The 16096-nt window shown below is 32.0% G+C and overlaps 1 protein-coding gene across 1 annotated transcript in view; it reads right to left on the reverse strand.

Moving 5' to 3' along the window:
• Positions 1-16096, reverse strand: part of Incenp (Inner centromere protein) — a 253177-nt gene that overhangs the window by 16521 nt on the left and 220560 nt on the right. The gene's annotated exons all lie outside the window — the stretch shown is intronic.

Below are 16096 nucleotides of genomic sequence, written 5' to 3' on the forward strand. Positions count from 1 at the left end.
ACAACTAAAACCAAACTTAAAACACGACTCTCTGGACACAAATCAGATCAAAAGATGAACAAAAAACAGCTTTAGGGGCCCACTGCATGAAAACGGGACACAAACCAGATTTTAAAAACGTTGACATTCTTGCACATGAAAATAATTACAAAAGACGATATACTCTAGAGATGCTTCATATTATTAACACTCCCACGGACAAAAGAATTAATTATAAAACTGACACAGACCACTGTGCACATATGTATAGAAACATAGTTCATAAGTACCGACAAAAGCTTAGTTGACGTTGACATTAGAAAGACAACAGTCGCTCTTCTTCCATAAATAAATGTAAATAAAATATTTTTGTGTTACATTTGTATTTTATAATTTGTAATAATAAAATTGTGTTTTTAATAATAGATCCCTGAGGATGATTGTCGAAGACAATTGAAATATTGGAAATAAAATTTAATCAAACAAAATAAAACAACAATCTTTTTAATGACCTTCAGCCAAACTATCGCCAAACAAAAGTAATATTCAACAGGTCAACAATAATCAAAAACAACAATTATTGGAATTTAAAAAACTAATAATTTTTCACATTTGGTTGAATATTTTGGAAAACATGAATGAAAATTCGTTACATTTTCAATTTTTATGTTTCCACATCATTCCACTAAATGCATAAATTCTCGCAGAAAGTAGAATTCTTGCAGAAAAGTTTGGGGTCGCTGGAAATTCATAGAAAAAGGAGAAGCTGTTTCAATGTTTTGTTTTAGAAATCAAAGAAGCACATGTTTATTAGGGCTTTATTTTTTTAAATTTTAACAAAATACCTCACATATTAACAAACGTTGTATCGCCTCTACAAGCGGTGATTTACTGCGCGGCTTATCGTTCGAGCTTGGAGAAGGTTACATATCATTGATATGAAGAAGTCTTTCTGGGAAATCGTATTTTCCGAATGATATATTTTTTTCTCAAAAATATATGTCCCTAATGTACATCGAAATAGAAATAAATGTATAAAATGTCATATGAAATTTGACACTAACGTTACAACCCAGTTCAGTCAGCTGTGTATTGCTGCTACCTTTTCTTATTCTACCATGGCTTTTCATCCTAAACGTGTAATAAAAATTACCTACGAGAGGTCTGAATGCCTTATATTTACATTTTGATTCAAATTTGTTCTATTTTAGAGGATTTTCAAAATGTATTTATGTTTTTACTAAAACATTTTTTGGAACGACCCTATTATTCAATATTTTCTTTGACAATTAATGTTCAATAACAACAATGTTGCTTTTGTAAATGTGTTAGTTGTTGTAATTCTTGCATTTACCTTATATAAATTTGCCTTGGAAGGAAATAGCTAAAGAAAACGAAAATGTGAGTGCGATTAAAGTTTTTAGCAATATAAATTGTGTCATTTGAGTGATTTATATTTTGTGGTCATATGAAATTGTATGCTAGAATAAACGCAAAAACTAACTAGGCGTTTACACTAGACAGTTTGTCTTCAAATACAACTCTGATTTACTAACACATGCATACATTTGTCGTTTGTCTCTCAGCTGTCCATCAGTTTTTCACAGACAGCCGGGTTGACAAATTTTTGACATTTTTGTGAAAAAGAAGTGAGATGATAATTCAAATGTGCTGAAAACAAAAGAATATGTACAAAACAAAATACGTGAACGGAAAACAAAAAGAAATCGGTGATTTTCATTCATAATTTTACAACTGTTTTTGCAGTTGTCTGGACGCCTACGTCACACAGGCAAGTTGTGGGATTTTGACAATCAATACATGAAGTCAACTGTCCTGTCATGTGTAAACGCAGGGTAAAAGTGGTATGGACTTTGACAAACATAAAGGATGTCGAATAGATAAAAGAAGTGGCAGCTCATTTGACATTGATAGACACTTTACATATGTTTTTTACGTTATTTGCTCTATTCCAGAACCTGCAAGAAGCTACTACTTTTTACTACGATAACATCTTTTTCCTTTACGTTATCCAAAAAATAGTAAAAATTAGTAGATTCTTGCAGTACTGGAACATACCATTAATCACACAACACACGTACACAATACTTTTATTTCAGAAAAATACATGTATTTATTAAAATAATGCCATGAAATTTTTTTAATTAAAGCTTTGTTCCTTTACTTTTTTAATGGTAAGGGTGGTAAAAGAGATAGTGTCAAAATTGCTCAAAATTGCTCTCTCATGAACATTTTTTACCAGAAAAGTAAAGGAACGGAAAAATGGTAGGTCTGGCAGCAGTGTCGAAAAGAAACATAAAAAAATCAATTTTCCTCTTTTATTTCACAGCTTTTAATTTAGTTTTATCAGCGTTCGACTTTTTCTTCTGTTTTCTTTTTCATTGTGAAATAATCGTCAAACAAAAGTCGAAAAATCAGTTCTGCCATTTTTTACCTGCAGAAATTTTGCTGGTAGCCTGTGGTAGAAGAGAAAGCCATTTTCGATCTCTCTCCACTCTCACTCTCTTAAAAATTGCTTCCAGTTTTGCCACTTTTCGGGGTTAAGGAACCCTTTGCAGGTTAAAAATGTTAACAAATGGTACAAATGGTAACCTCAGGTAAGTAAAGGAACACAGCTTAAAAAAAAAAAGAATTTCACATTACAAATTTTCATCAAATAAGGCCATGTTTATATTACCCAGCAAACAATTTTGGAAGTTGTGCATGTGAAGTTATGATTTCACAACATCCGTCGATGCAGTCCACATGGAGTTATGAAAAATGCACTCCGTTCGATACATTTTATAAGCAGTTGCTTTAGAGATCCCTACAAAACAAAAACAGTTGGTTGATCCCTACCCGTCGCTGCCGACATAATTTCTTCAAAAGAGAAACAAGTGTGAATACATTTCTAAGAATTTGTTATAAAATGAAGAAATAAAAAATCAAGTTGCGAACATTATTACGTTAGTTCACGAAACGGAAATTTGAAATGGAGTGGAGTGCAGTTGGAGACTCTGTCGAAAGCTGAACTAGTGATGGGAAGGCAACATAAAAAACGTTTCGGATGATGAACGGAGAAAGTAAAATCAAATGTGATTGAATTTAATGGAAACTTTTTTAATGTGTGTTTATGTAATAAATTTCTTTGTATTATTGTTTTACACAAATAATAAATGCATTTTATTTATTCTGGGTTATTTCGCAATGGCTTGCATTTTGATTGCATCTTTAGACTGACTAAAAATGCAATCCGAAGAGTGGCTTTAAATTCAATCCAAAACACTACATCAAAAGCTGTGATTTGGATCGAAAATGGAGTGCATCCTAGCTGTGTGCTGTGGAAGCAAAATGGAGTGAATCCTAGCTGCGCGCTCCCTTGTAAAATTCATAAGTGAATTCATAGAAAAAGATGTACTCCAACGGCAAATGTACTGTACACTTGTACTGATTCAAACTTTTTGCTGGGTATAGCCTTTTGCAGGGTTAACCTTCTTAGTGAGGATTTATTTGAATTGAAAGTAAAAGAAAATGTAAAATAAAACGGTCTGTTTGTTTCATACGAATATTGCAACAAAGCAAAATTGCAGAACACATGAAACCGTGTACACTAGTTTCTTGAAATTATGAATTTTTCCCAAAAAATGCAAAGTTTCATGTCAAAATTTCATTGGAATTACTCTAGTGTGGCCCGGTTTCAAATGTCAATACCATTGCGAATACGTCACTTAAATCCTCATTAAGAAGGTTAACCCTGCAAAAGACTATAATACCCCGTTTATATATAACCGGATTTAACAAACCGACTGGGTTTTAAATGTCAATTCCATTGCTTATAGTTCAAACAAATCCTCATAAAGAAGATTAACCCTGCAAAAAGCTCTAATATAAACAGCATATAATATAAACTTGGCCTAATAGTATGTTTAGACTTATAAATCCACTCGATTTCTAATGTCAATTCCATAGTATATACGTCAGATAAATCGTAGTTCTAAATCCACTGGATTTTGTTTGACGTATATTGTATGGGATTGACAGTTTAAAGACCAATTTGCATAAATTTGCGAAATCCAAAAAACAAATGAAGTGCATTTTCATCTGTTTTTTCCGTCATTTGCTTACGCACACACACGGATACAATAACACATACACACGCACACAATAATTTTAATTCCGAAAAAAAAGATTTCACAACACTAATGTTTACCAACTAACTTGACTTAATTCAAAACAAACCAAACAAAAAAATATAAATAAAACAAATATAACTTTTGCAGTTTTTTAACCATTTATTTACACTTTTGTCATCGTTTGAGTATTTTTGTTTTTCATCAACACACACAAACAAAGACATCAAAAACAGTTGCATTTTTTGGTAGTTTATGACGAAAAAGCATGGTTGCATATAATAGTATGGTGTTTTCGTGCGTTGTTTAGAATAAATGACGCAGCTATTTTTGTATGGTAAATGACGCAAAATGTTGCCTGTTATAGCAAATAAATGACGAAAAAGCCCTAAAACCTGTTTTTCGTGCTAATGTAAAAAGCACATAAATCGTAGTATAAGTTCATACCCTGCGTTTACAAATGACAGGACAGTTGACTTCATGTATTGATTGTCAAAATCCCACAACTTGGCTGTGTGACGTAGGCGTCCCGACAACTGCAAAAACAGTTGTAAAATTTTGAATGAAAATCATCGATATCTTTTTGTTTTCCATTCACATATTTTGTTTTTGTTCATGTTCTTTTGTTTTCAACACATTTCAATTATTATCTCACTTATTTTTATAAAAATGACAAAAATTGGTCTTCCTTATTGTCTGTGAAAAAATGATGGACAGCTGGGAGACAAACGACAAATGTATGGATGTGTTAGTAAATCAGAGTTGTATTTGAAGACAAACTGTCTGGTGTAAACGCCTAGATAGTCTAATAGCTCATTTAGAATAGCCATAAATCCTCAATCCTCCTTGATTTAATAAATCCAGTACAAATCTCATTGCATTTAGATATACATTTTGGAGGTTTTAAATGACAGTCAGCTGATTTTTGTTCATAGCACAATTACCAAGGTAGATGCATCAGCCCATCTGATCGAATTTGAAAAGTCAAAAGCATTTTTTGTAAATTGAAATCGTCTCAAAAAACAAATTACAAATTTATTGTTTTATTGTTAATGTTAGCACGTTATGATACTAATGCTAACTAAAGAGCAAATAAAGAATTATTTTATAGCAGTAAAATAAATAAACGAATTATTTTATCGTTTAGACATGGTAAATATTAATCTTGGTTGATTAAAATCAACTTTGTACATCAAAACAAATTTAATTTTTCCGCCTTGTTTACAAATTTTTACATTTTAAATTATTTTTAGTGTAGCAATTCACCGATGCATCTACCTTGTTTCTTGTGCCAGCTTGCAACTTTTCGTATTTTCTAGCAACATGTTGCAAAAACAGAGTTGTATACGAGGATTTATGACAGATTTAAAACAAATCCAATCAATACGAGGATTTATTTTTGTATTGGAAATCTAGTAGATTTTGGCAGGCGTTTAACCCCCTGTTCTTGTAAAAAAAATTATGTTCTCACACGAATTGTCAAATTTTGTAGATCGATTTACTCGCCTTAGCGCAAATGTGGAACGCTGATTTTTGAATGAGGAATTCTTAACTATATATAGAACGTGTCTACGAAGAATTAGATCTGTATACCATCTAGGGGCTGAGCTATGGATGCCCAAATTATTACGAATATAGACGAACGAACAAAAAATAGTTACAAAAACAGGGGGTAAAACAAGAATATTAAGAACTTTATTACATTAGCACAAATTATAAAAATTCATCATTAAATTTAATCACAACTGAGTCTACTTCCCTCTACTCTGCATTTTATACAACCCCAACTGATTTTGATTCATCATCCAAAAGGTTTTTTATGTGGCCTTCCCGTCAATAGTACAACCAAGGCATATTTATACAAGTTTGTCACTTCTACCTTGTATAAATTGACCTGTTCCCGTACTTTATAAAGTGGTAAAAGTCGTAAAAGTTGTAAAAGTCGTAAACGATTTTCATATAAATTTTGTGTACGGGAACGCAAAATGTGTAAAAGTGGTAAAAATTGTAAAAACTTTTTAGTTCTGGAACAGAGCTAATATGTCTTGGTTGTAGAGTTGTACAATCTAGTTCATTTGAAAGATCTAGTTCAATAGCTCAGCTCATTAAACTGAACTAGGTCAGTAATCTAGTTCATAGTTCACTGTCCAGTTCAATCATTCGGATCAAAATCGTTCACCGGCTCTTAATCGGTCGTTTGATGAAAACGCATACATACACCAATACAAACTAACAAAATACTAATTTAATTTAACTACTCCATAACAAAAATAGTACATTTGCATAGTTTTATTGTATTCTTAAAGAAAGATTAATTAATTTTAGAAAAAACATCTTTCATTTAGGTTGCTGGCAAAAAATCGTATGTTGTGTGTGTGTAGAAATTGTCATTGCAAAAAAGCTTTGTGAGTGTGTGTTTCTTTTTATTTTTCCCCCTTTTTTCTATCCAAAAAGGCAGATTCAATAGGTAATGGATTCGACTTATTGTAATATGTTCTGTCTCGTATGTTTTTGTAGAAATCTTCATTTTCGGAAAGCTATTCCATGTACCTTGATCCAAAACATAAACAAACTGATCACATTACGAAGGCATCCCTTAACATAGACGACGCCGTCACTTTATGTATATGTGAACGACATGTTGAACTAGATTGTGAATCGTTCGTTGATCGTACGGTCACCGACTCTGATTATAGTTCAGTGAACTATAATGAACTATATCGACTGATCTAGTTCATACGCTCTTTTCAATGAATCGTTCAATTGAACTAGTTCGTTCATGAACTATACAACTCTACTTGGTTGTTCTATTGACGGGAAGGCCACATAAAAAACCTTTTGGATGATGAAGCAAAATCATTTGGGGTTGTATAAAATGCAGAGTAGAAGGAAGCACACTCAGCTGTATTCTTACTTTTTTTGTAAATTTAGTTTTCAAAATGTAAAGGGTCTACTCATGAAATTTTCAACTTCGAAATTTGCTACCATAACATACTGCTTTTCATCCTAAACGTATAATAAAAATTACATACGAGAGTTCTGTTCAAATTTGTTCTATTTTAGAGGATTTTCAAAATGTATTTATGTTTTTCCAAAAAAAAAAATTTGGAACGACCCTATTATTCAATATTTTCTTTGACAATTAATTTTCAATAACAGCAATGTTGTTTTTGTAAATTTGTTAGTTGTTGTAATTCATGCATTTACCTTATATAAATTTGCCTTGAGTACAACTTTCGACATGGACTCCAACCCCACTCCATTAAGAATATCCGTCTCGTGTATTATGTTTGGTTTACATTCGGCGTCGTTTCGTGATTTCGCGCGGAATCAAGCTAAATTTATCATGATTTCGCATACAAAAATGAAATCATCTCATTTCGTGATTTCAGCGAAATCAACATCGAAATCACAGTACACATGATATACAACCCTGGTTTTGCCTAAAAAAGTACCAAATGTTTCAACACTTTTCACGTATCATAATAAATAAGGTAGATGGTCAATTGCTGCAACAAAAAATGTTAGTATAAAAATTTGAAAACAATGTGACAAAATTATTAAATTACTTTGTTACAATCATGGCAGAACTACCAGGTAGTGGTATCACACCAGCTGATCGAATATGAAAAGTCAAATCCCTTTATAAAAAAATTATTTTTGTTGTAACTTCTCCAACAACATAAAGAAAGTTTTGACATAACATATTCAAAATTTTACGATGCCACTACCTGGGTAATTGTTCCATGGTTACAATGCTATTTTTTATTGTGTTCCCGTACTTTTTTAATGGCAATGTTAGAAAAAAAAACGAATTGTCAAAAATTGCTTCCTCATACAAATTTCTTAAAAAATTCGGGAACGGAAAAATGACGGAATTTGCAGAAACTCCTGCATAAATGTCAAAATCAACGTATCAGCTATCATATTAGATGCCAATGAAAATACTTGCTGCTAGTTTCTACTAGGCCAAAATTGTATGGCAGAAAACAGGAGAAGAAGGTGTTATTCGGCGCTATTTTTGTTTAAAGGGAAGTGCAAGTCTTGCTAGATTTCGGAGTACGGGAACGCATTTTTAGCACTAAACGGGAAAACTACTGCATAAGAACAAGAATAATGTATTTGGAAACATAATGAACACGAATAATCCCATTTATTGGTTCTGAGCACAACTTTTATCTATCAAAATTTATTATTATGATGTATCAACGATAAAATCATTTTTTTATTTTTCATTTGTTAGAATTAATACAATATATAGATAATTTTACGATAATTTTCCAAATAAAGTTGTAAAGTTCTATATTTTTATATTTTTGATGATTAATTCAATTTACAACAACTTGTGAAAATTCATGTTCGATCAGCTGCGCATATGCATCTACCTTTATCATTGTGATATGTTTGAAATCAACAAAAAATGAGTGTTAACACCGAGGTGTATTTCAGGATTTCGTGAAATCCAGTGGATTTTGGAGCGCTAGTGTAAACTTAGCATTACCGCGTTCGTGTTTAGCTTGTGTTTCTTTATTTTATAACTTCTTAGAAATTTAAACAGACTTTTTTGTCTTTAGAAAATATGCTAATGCCGAATAGGGATTAACAACTGCTTTCTTTGTAGGGATCTCTAAAGCAACTGATTACAAAATGTATCGAACGAAGTTCATTTTTCATTACTCTGCTGGACAACATCGAAATATGTTGTGAAATCATAACTCCAATTGCACAACTTTTTTTGCTGGGTTTGCAATGGCTTGCATTCATGGTACAAATACACAGGTAGCAGCATCGGCAATTGTTGGCAACATAAGATGTCAAAATTTGACATCAATTCAATGCAATTGACACATTATGTTACCATCAGCTGGCATGATAATGCTACCTGTATTATTGTACCATGCTTGCATTATTATAGCACATTTAGACTGCATTTAAATTCAATCGAAAACACTGCATCAAATGCCGTGATTTGGGTCGAAACTGGACTGCATCCCAGCTGTGAGCTGAGGAAGCAAAATGGAGTGCATCTTAGCTAGAGCTGGCAAAAAATCGATAGCACTATCGATAATATCGATTGTTATTTAAAAATTCAATATCGATAGATAGTTTTGCCTATCGATATTATCGGAATAAAAACCCCTAACCTGAAATCCATTGAAATAAATAGAAATTTCGCTGCTTTTCGGTTATGTGTGTGTAAGAAAGTAAGTCCGTAGTCACACGTACACATTTTTCGGCAAAATAAAATGTATTTTTTTACATTTTTTATAAAAAAAAAAACAATTGTTTATTCTCCTTTACATTTCTGTAAACTACTTTTGCATAATTTCAAGAAAATCATTGACATTTCCGCCATTTTCATCTCCAAATTAATGGCGATGACAACTTAACGATAATATCGATAGCAATCGATATTTTAAAACATTATATCGAAAATATCTAATGTTGAGAATATCGATGGTTTGCCAGCTCTAATCTTAGCTGCGCGCTCTTTTTTCATTTTACAGTTATATTTGAAGACAGGGTTGTATTTCAAGACTAATTGTCTAGTGTAAATGCGTAGTAAAGCGATTTCAATGAAATAATTATATGAAATTAGTCGTTCTTAGATCGAGTTCCTTAGTCCCGGTCCACAATAGCGTGAATTTCATTAAAAAATTTCATGAAATTAGGCGTTCTTAAATCGAATTCCCCACTACAGCAATTTTATGATTTTACTCTACTATGACCGGGACTTACTACAGCAATGTTAAAAAATGCTTTTAGTCATGGTGTAAGTAAAGAGGTAGATCTAAATGAAATCAACTTATAGAACCCTGGTTTTCCTGAATTCCTAAAACTTCAAAATTAGTAAACACAAAAGCAACAAGTGGGTTTGTTTATAATAATTTTTTCTGGCATTTTATAAAAAAATGAATGATATGTCAAGGTTTCTCTACATCATCGAATTGCGGATATGAATAAATGTTTGTTTCAAGGCAAAACTGAAGAATTTCTTCCATACAAATGTTCCAAAAACAATTTTAAAAACCATTGATTTCGATTGGCAAGGCATATTTATACAAGGTAGAAGTTACAATCAGCTGTATGCTTACTTTTCTTGTAAGTTTATGCTCTGTTCCTTTACGTGCCTGAGGTTACCATTTCTTACCATTCTTATGGGTACTTTACACGATATGTATTTTACATATGGGTTGTCACTTTTTATATACAAAATGTATACGCAAAGTGACAACCCATATGTAAAATACATATCGTGTAAAGTACCCATTAACCTGTAAAGTGTTCCCTTATGCTTAGTTTACATTTGGCGTCGTTTCGTGATTTCGAAGGCGTTTCGTGATTTCGCGCGGAATCAAACAAAATTTATCACGATTTCGCATACAAAAATGAAATCATCTCATTTCGTGATTTCAGCGCAATCAACATAGAAATCACAGTACACATGATATACAACCCTGTATTTGCATAAAAAAGTACCAAAAGTTGCAACACTTTTCACGTATCACAATAAATAAGGTAGATGGTCAATTGCTGCAACAAAAAATTTTTGTATCAACATTTCGACGCCTCCAAATAATAGTATGCTAAGTCGACTTAGCATGTTTTCAAGTTCTTTACATTTTTATATTTAACGTCCTTTAACTTAAATTCTGTCAAATTTTGGTAATGATCGGACAATCCGAACAGAAGTTATTAACAAATATTTACTTAGCATAGTACTGAAGGTCAAAGAAATTTCCAAACTTTTAGAGCTTGTCCTGCAAAACTCGCTTTTCAGAATTAGCAAACTATTATTTAGAGGTGTCGAACGTCCTTTAACTTAAATTCTGTCTAATTTTGGTAATGATCGGTCAATCCGAACAGAAGTTATAAACAAATATTGACTTAGCATAGTACTGAAGTTCAAAAAAATGTCCAAACTTTGAGAGCTTCTCCTGCAAAACTCACTTTTTAGACTTAGCATACTATTATTTGGAGGTGTCGATTTGCAAACAATGTGAAAAAATATTAAATTACTTTGTTACAATGCTATTTTTCATTGTGCTCCCGTACTTTTTTAATGGTAATGTTAGAAAAAAGAGCGAATTGTCAAAAATTGCTTCCCCATAAAATTGCAAAAACTCCAGCATAAATGTCAAAATCAACGTATCAGCTATCATATTATATACCAATGAACATGCTTGCTGCTAGTCTCTACTAGGCAAAAAGTGTATGGCAGAATACAGGAGAAGAGTGTGTTATTCGGCACGATTTTTGTTTGAAGAGAAGTGCAAGTATTACTAGATTTCGGATTACGGGAACGCATTTTAGCACTAAACGGGAAAACTACTGCAAGTACTAATATTGTGCAGGATCTGAGCACAACTTTTATCTATCAAAATTTTTTATAACGATGTCTCAACGATAAAATCATTTTTTTTTATTTTTTCATTTGTTAGTACTATACACAAATAATACGATATATAGATAATTTTACTATAATTTTCCAAAGAAACTTGTAAAATTCTATATTGTCGTATATTTTTGATGATTAATTCAATTAGCAAAAACTTGATTTGAAAATGCATGTTTGATCAGCTGCGCATATGCGTCTACCTTGATCATTGTGATATGTTTGAAATCAACAAAAAATAAGTGTAAACACCGGGGTGTATTTCAGGATTTCGTGAAATCCAGTGGATTTTGGAGCGCAAGTGTAAACTTGGCATTACTTTTAATAGTATACAATTTATATGATAGCAGTTTACCACTTTTACCATTTTCTGCCACTGTTACCATTTTTAAAAGTAAAGGAACAGACCATTAGTTTTCAAGATGTAATAGGGTCTACTCATGAAATATGAAACTTCGAAATTTGCTACCATAAAATACTGTTTTTCATCCTAAACGTGTAATAAAAATTACCTACGAGAGATCTGAATGCCTTCTATTTACATTTTGATTCAAATTTGTTCTTTTTTAGAGGATTTTCAACATGTATTTATGTTTTTCCTAAAACATTTTTTGGAACGACCCTATTATTCAATATTTTCTTTAACAATTAATGTTCAATAACAACAATGTTGTTTTTGTAAATTTGTTAGTTGTTGTAATTCTTGCATTTACCTTATATAAATTTGCCTTGTCGATTTGTTTTAAAATTAGTCCCAATTTACATTAGGCGAGTTTACTTGCGGCAATTGTCAGTTTGTAGGTGAGAGAGGGGACTGAGAGGCAAAGGGTTACCATATGCCTCACCTCTCTCTCCATCAAACTGACAATTGCCGCAAGTAAACTCGCCTAATGTAAATTGGGACTCAAAATTTTTTTGGCGTATTATTCAAACAGTACACAAAATGTCTGTACCAGAAACTATTTTTTAGTCGTTGGTCAGACTAGCAAGGTTTCTTGAAACCAATTTCGTAAAAGTTTCTTTTCAAGATTCGTTAGTGTCCACACACGTTAACGTGAAATTTAATATTTTTGCGTGTCCTCTTTATTTTAACATACGCATTTGTTGTATTTCTCATACCAATATAAAAAACAAACATAAATTAACTAAAAAACAACACGAAATAATTAACATTAATAATTATATAAACATTTGCTCTGTTCCAGAACCTGCAAGAAGCTACTATTTTTTACTACGATAACATTTTTTCCTTTATGTTATCGAAAAAATATTAAAAATTAGTAGATTCTTGCAGTACTGGAACAGACAAATTATTAGTTAAATTTTCAGTCTTTCATTATTCAAATGTTTTTATTAAATCTTCTTATGCTTGTTTTGCTGTTAACGTTTGCTTGAGAAAATAAAAATGAAAGAAAATGGACGAAAAAGATTGTAACGTATAACAAGAAGAGGCAACACAACAAACACAGAAAAACACGTACATGGGTTTCACTACTTCATACCCCTCGCCTATAAACTTGACATCACTATGTTGAAATCGTTCTAGTCTGACCATCGACTTAAACTATGTTTACATTTGCGTATACGTCAAATGAAAACTCAACTGAAATCGATTCGATTTCATTTGACGTTTGAGCAATGGAATTGACGGTTGAAATCGATTGGATTTCGTAAATGTTGATTTAGAGATGCATCTGCGGATGCAGTTGAATCACTACAAGTGTACAGTACAAGTGCCGTGGAGTACATCTTTTTCTATGAATTCACTTATGAATTTTACTAGGGAGCGCGCAGCTAGGATGCACTCCATTTTGCTTCCACAGCACACAGCTGGGATGCACTCCATTTTCGATCCAAATCACAGCTTTTGTTGTAGTGTTTTGGATTGAATTTAAAGAACTCTTCGGATTGCATTTTAGTCAGTCTAAAGATGCAATAAAAATGCAAGCCATTGCGAAATATCCCAGCATAAATAAAATGCATTTATTATTTGTGTAAAACAATAATACAAAGAAATTTATAATATAAGCAAAAATTAAAAAAAGTTTTCATTAAATTCAATCACATTTGAGTTTACTTTCTCCGTTCTCCAATTAATCCAAGCGCATCTGATTTTGCTTCATCATCCTAAAGGTTTTTATGTTGCCTTCCCATCACTTGTTCAGCTTTCGACATGGACTCCAACTGCACTCCACTCCGTTATTTATTTATTGGAGTAGTTGAACATCGCTCCCACTCCTTCCTGGAGTAGTTTTAATTCATGCATTTTAAATCAAAAGTTTTTTTAAGGAGATGCAAATTTATATGTTTTTTATCCTTTATTATGATAGTATTTTGTTTTGATTGGAGTAGTTTAACACCCTTTCCTTAATTAATTCCTTAATTTTTAGCTACTATATTAAGTCATGCAATTTTGTTATTTTAAGTTCAAATGTAGTATACAGCCCTAAGGTTGAAAGACTGGGCATTATTAAATGGAAATAAATTGAAATTGAATGAAATTCTTAGAAATGTATACACTCCTCTTATTTTTAGAATAAATGATTTCGCCAGCGCTGGTAGGGATCAACCAAACATTACCTATTTTCTTCATTTTTTTGGTAAAATTGGTTTCTTTCAACAATTTATTTCTCAACTGCATACGAAAATACATAGTCGAATAGAGTGCCCCTAGTCATGAAATAAGGCGTTAATAGATCGAGTTCCCCACTACATAAATTTCATAAATTTACTCTACCATGGAACTCCATCTGGAGACACACAATTTCATGCAATTTTTTCAATGAAATCACTCTAGTGTGGACCGGGACCTAAATGAAAAATGTACATATGAGTTGCCACATCATTTTGATAGATTCAATTTTTCATAGTGGTTACACTATGTGTACAACATTCACAGGTAGCAAATTTGACATCTCATATGACATTGTAAACACCGCTTAAGGGTTGTTTACACCACCTATCAATGTCGTATGAGATGTCAAATTTTCTACCTGCGAATGCTGTACACATAGTGTGACAACTATGAAAATTTTCATCTATCAAAATGATTTGGCAACTCATATGTACATTTTTCATTTAGGGAGCGCTCTATTTGATACGGCATTCTCGTATGTAAACATAAATTTATCAGCTGTTTTCTGGCATTCTCAAAAAAATTGAAAAACAAAATCTTTTAAAAAAGAAAATGGAAATTTATGTATATTTAAATATTTAGAAAAGTAATTAAAGGGTGTTTATAATGTTATTTTCAGATCGATTGGTCGAAAGAAGCAGTCTTGGAAATGATTGCTTTGTGGCAAAAACATGAATGCCTCTATAAACCCAAAAACCTATTCTACCACAACAAACATGCTAGATATTAATTTTCCTTCAACCAAAATTAAAATTTGCCCAAATTTGCAACTCAACAATAAATGTAAACAATGACAAAAACAGCTGTTTTTATATTTATAGGTTATGTCATACGAAAATAGCACTTGTAGGTATGAACGCACAAATTGAAAGTTGTATGCATAACGTCAATTTTGACAAACATAGAGAATGTCGAATGGGTGAAAGAAATGACAGCTCATATGACATTGATATATGGTGTAAACAGCCCTTTAAGAAACACAACACGATATTTTATTTCACATATGTGTTGTCACATTGCATATACATTTTAGCCTTGTTCTTTTACTTTTTTAATGGTAATAGCACGGTTACACTACAGCTTTTTGCCGGGTTAACCCACTTCATGAGGATTTATTGCTTAATCTGGTCAAATCTGACCAGATTTGCCATACAAAAATTAAATCCTCTCACGACTGGGTTTATTTTAAATCCGGCACAAATCCACCAAAAATACAGTGTTGTATTCGGTATTTGTGCGAAAAAATCCAACTCTACTCAAAAAGTACCAAAAGTTGCAACTGTTTTTGCAACAGAGTTAGTCGCGTTTTACACGTTAACGATTGGTCGCATGCGATTTTATGGAGTAAATAAATCTAAAGTTATTTGAAAATCATAAAATTATTTATTTTTTTACATTAGACACTTTTTTAACAAAAAGTACGCTTGATACCATGATACAAAAATGTATCCCTGTGTGTAAAATATACCAATATGAGCAAAGAGGGGACGATATCTCATACGAGAAATTGTAAAAGTGTAACACACGACTTTATTAGTTATTTTGTATGTATACGTAAACAAACGTCAGCTGACAGTTTATATCCTCGAAAAGCTAAGTGTAACCAGCAAAGATTAACCCACTGGATCTATTAAACCCAGTGGGTTAACCTTCAATAGTGTAACCGGGGTATAAGAGTGGTAAAAGAGAAAAGTGTCAAAATTGCTCAAAATTGCTCAAAATTGCTCTCTCATGAACATTTTTACCAGAAAAGTAAAGGAACGGAAAAATTGTAGATCTGGCAGCAATGTCAAAAATAATGTTTCACAGCTTTTAATTTAGTTTTGTCAGCGTTCGACTTTTTCTTCTGTTTTTCGTCCATTTTCTTCTTCATTGTGAAATTATCGTCAAACAAAAGTCGAAAAATCAGTTCTACCATTTTTTACCTGCAGAAATTTTGCTGGTAGCCAGTAGTAA

The sequence above is a fragment of the Musca autumnalis genome, unplaced genomic scaffold, assembly GCF_047663935.1.
Source record: "Musca autumnalis isolate F117 unplaced genomic scaffold, ASM4766393v1 scaffold_5, whole genome shotgun sequence".
Lineage (NCBI taxonomy): Eukaryota > Metazoa > Arthropoda > Insecta > Diptera > Muscidae > Musca > Musca autumnalis.